Source organism: Arachis duranensis, chromosome 4 (genome assembly GCF_000817695.3).
Source record: "Arachis duranensis cultivar V14167 chromosome 4, aradu.V14167.gnm2.J7QH, whole genome shotgun sequence".
Classification (NCBI taxonomy): domain Eukaryota; kingdom Viridiplantae; phylum Streptophyta; class Magnoliopsida; order Fabales; family Fabaceae; genus Arachis; species Arachis duranensis.
The window spans coordinates 101,094,273-101,098,963 of NC_029775.3; positions in this window are offsets into that span (position 1 = coordinate 101,094,273).

Here is a 4,691-nt window from a genome sequence, read left to right on the forward strand (position 1 = left end):
CCAAATAGGCTCCAAGAAATTTACCATCCGACAGTTTTGTACTCCACAAAATTTAACTAAGATTTCAATCCTGAGGTTTTTAGATATCTATCAGATACGTCCCCAAAATCGTTTGATCCGGTTAAAGTAGTGACGTGTCAGGTTAACTGCGATATGTCACCTTCAGGACATTTTGGTCCCCATCTACGCTGGACAAAACGACGTCGTATTGGAACCAGGGGCAAAATGACGTCGTTTCGGGAGAACAAATTTGTCCCCACTTAGACAGAGAATGCAAACGGCGCCGTTTTCATGTGGAGAACCTATTTGCCTTATAATAGTATCTTAGGGGACCTATTTGACCTATAATTCGTGATGTTAAAAGAAGTTATATTTACTTCTACGCAAACCTTAAAAATACATCTGTTCATTTATCAAAATGGTAACATAAACCTGAGAACCCAAACATGTTAACCACATAAATATTTGGCTTCAATAGCCACACAAGCCAAATCAAGTCAAAAGAAGGTTTATTTTCTTTAACATAAACTAAACGAAACCATTCTAAACAACATAAAGTCTTCTTCCTCCAACATAACAAAAGGTGGTAACATAACTAAGACAACAACTTTCACACTAATTCTTAGAAGTATCATTTCTTGAAAGGCTGGTTCAACCCTGGTGTTGAAATGAATTTGAACAACTTAGATACTTTGACACTGGTTGCAGCTGATATTGTCTCAACACTAACACTCCCCGGATTCTTGGCCCTAATTACTGTCTCCTTTGGAAGTCTAAAAGAAAGCTGAGTTTGGAATAAACAGTATTGTTATCACCATGTTTCACACAGAGTTCAACTGCTTACATTAAGCCACTTATAAGGAGGCATACCTTTGGATTGCTTGAGAAATTTCTTATCGCATCTGAGGGAGAATTGTCAACTTGAGTATATTGAGAGGGAGGATCAGGCTCTTGCATGCTACCAGGTTTAAATACATCAGCCTGTGTTTCCAATATTAACAAACAGGGGCAATGAAAGTACTTGAGTGTAACATCACGAATTATAGGTCAAATAGGTCCCCTAAGATACTATTATAAGGCAAATAGGTCCCCCACATGAAAACGGTGCCGTTTGCATTCTTTGTCTAAGTGAGGACGAATTTGTCCTCTCCAAAACGACGTCGTTTTGTCCTTAGTTCCAATACGACGTCGTTTTGTCCAGCGTGGATGGGGGCCAAAATATCGTGAAGGTGACATGTCGCAGTTAACCTGACACGTCACCACTTTAACCGGATCAAACGGTTTTGGGGACGTATCTGGTGGATATCTGAGAACCTCAGAGTCGAAATCTTAGTTAAATTTTGTAGGGGACAAAATTATCAGATAGTAAATTTTTTGAGAACCTATTTAGAGTATTTTTTTATTTTATTTTATATTGGTCTTACCAAAATCCAGTCTATATAGTAATAGTAAAGTCACACTAAAAAATACAATATTTTTAATTGTTTCTGTGGTACATATGGTGGTAGTACCGAAGTAGTGGTTGAAAGTGGTGGGTTGGTAATAAAGCACAATTGGTAGTAAAAATGATGGTAGAGTTTGTCAATGGATCGGAGTTCACCCTAGCTAGTTAATAATTTGGTTAGTTTTCTACTTTTCTTAATTAAATATATAGATCCAATCTTTTTTATGTATTTAATTATTTTTAAATTTTTATTGTAATTTTGTGGACATCAATATTTCATTATCACAGTTGTTTATTCAATCTTATTTACATATAACTCCAAAAAGTCAAAGAGGGTAAAAAAATACTCTATATATCTAGACAATCATGCATCCATAAGGCACATTACACTTTTATAAAATGTGGCAACGAATAATGATGATGATTAGTATTATATATTATAATTTTCACAAATGTTGTGCAAACAAATTAAATTGACGATGATAATGTCCACGATGACATGCATATTACTGATATGTTTCAATATGGAATGTGAATAACTTGAATTCCCACTTAGACCATGCCATTAATTAATAAGTTATATAATGCTACCAAATCTATGTTCTCATAATCAAGGTGATCAATTTTATGGTTCTCAGCATATACACGTGCATTTACACACCGTCACCACCCTCCACTATTTTTTTTCTATCCAGATTAAATATAACATAATCATCATCATCATAATTATTTAGTCCTACATGTATACTTAATTTATTTGTGGACAATACATATATTAATTATAATCATAAATTATGCTATTTTAAATTAAATGACTTATATAATAATGATCTCATTTATTGTTATAAATGTTAAATTGAATAAGTTATTATTACTTTTGATTTGGAATTAAATGAGAATAAAACCAGATATTATCTTTTATTCCTTAGATAATTATCTTTTTGGATTTTAGATATCTTATCTTTTGGGCTTTAGATACTATTTTATTTGGGTTTAAGGATTTAATGGGTGCCATGCTCAAATATAAATAGACATTCAGGGTTTCGGTCCCAATATACCAAAGTCGCATTTGTTGCTCTTTTCCCATCAAAAGAGTTGCAGTTCAGCCACCTAGGAATACAGAAGGCTTTGGTTGAGGAAGATCGAAAGAACCACAAAACTGAGTCTTTTCATCAATTTCTAATTTCTACGAATTCAGGTACGCCTTCCGCATTATGATATATATATTTTTTTGGTGATTCAATATGAATGATCTGGATTATTGAAATTAATTTATTCCAGTATATGTGTTAGGGTTATGCTAGGTAACTAATGACTTTTTTGAACAAAATGAATAACAGATTTTAAAATTGACCTAATTCAAGTAAAATATACTACATTTTAAATTACTTACCTAAATCTTAATATTAGAATAACTATTTATATACCTAATAAATTGAATATTCAATATATTTATTATTCATATTATTTAATATTTTTGGTCTATCTATACTTTTTCTATATGTTAATATGAATAATGTTTCTTTTCAAATTAACCCTTCATTTGACCTTTTTTTAGTGCATTCCCAGCACTTGTTTAATCATAAATATGATGTAAAAATTTTCAATACATCAATCATTTATTGCACAAATAATCTACATATATGATAGGTTGTTTGGAAAATTTTAAAAGTAATTTTTTTGAGTTTTTAATTTATAAAAAATAATAGTATTAATGTTTAGTACAATTTTTAAATTAAATTGCAGCTTTTTAAAAATTTATTTAAAAATTTATAGAAAAGTTTAAAAAAAATGACTTTTTCTTATTTATAAACTATTTTTAATATAATTATTTATTATTTAAATTATTTTTTAAAAAAAAATTAATTAAGTTATTTACTTAAAGTAAATTGTTGATACCAATCAACTTTCAATTTGTGCAATATGCATCATAAGCTAAAATTAGAGATAAAATAAACGGTTCACCTGTTTAAAAAAAAAACGAAAAACCCTTAGATAAGGCACATTAATTAACCGTCCAAATATAATGGACTTCAATTCCAACAAACCATGGTGGCACATAATAATTAAGCTGGCCTTGTATTGTCAAATTAAAGATTCATGCATGTATACCTCAACTAGCACTTACCAAACTTTTTCTGGGTAGTTATTTTTGCTGGCCTATTAATTATTAAATTATATAAAAAAAATTACGATTATTTTTTTTTATTATTAACAAAGCTAAGTGTTTGGAGGCTGAAAACTGCAACTTTTTTTGACCGAATGTGATACTATACAACAACGTGTTTTTTTTTTACCTAATGTGATACTATACAAGTATAGTCTTTTTTTTTTTTGAAAGAAAGTAATATTATATTAACAATGGATATTCAAGATATCCAGATTAACATGAGTACATATTTCTGATGGGATCTGTGCCAACTAAGTGGGCCACTACATTACTATTTCTCTTAACATGGGCAACATGAAAGGAGCTAAAACTTTTTAAAAGGGCCTTTGCATTAGAAATCAAAAGCCCAAACTGATTATGTGATATATCTGAAGCCAGTAAAGCATTCACTGTGCAGCCGAAGGTTGCGTTTTATATGGCTCACTTAGAACTGTGTCGAGTTCAAATTCTCGTAGAAAAATATAGAACTATACTAATAGAGTAATAACAGAGATGGGTATGTGAATTGATGTGTGTTATATAAGACCAAAAAAAAAATTCATTGCAAAACCAAGTTGAATTGATCTAGTAGTTAGTTCACTAGTTCGTTTAATTAAGTGTCGCTAATTTAAATTCTGCCTTGTACATATAGCAGTCCGTTGGCCAGTGACAAATTTTTAAATGAAATTCAATATCGTAACGGATTAATCCTTAACTTACTAGATCTACTTTTGAAGTTCCGGCAGAGCCGCGGTAGCTTTTGATTTCCGCGCTGATAGGAACAGATCTACTCTTGAAGTAGTAGGGACAAATGCCCCAGTGAAAATTTAACATTTTTTTACTAGTTTTTAATAATATAGGTTAATTATTTCTACCACAAAACTAATTTTGTTCCCACAAAAAATTAATATAGGTTATTGGCAATTTTTTGCAGACATTTTTATGTTTGAAATAATACTGAATAATAATTTTAGTCTTTTAACTAGTTGAGAAAATAAAAAATCTACTTCTAAAATTATATATTAGTGCTGTTATATGAAATTTATTGAAACCCTTCAAAATTTTAAAATCTTAAATATAAAATTACAAGACTGCGAG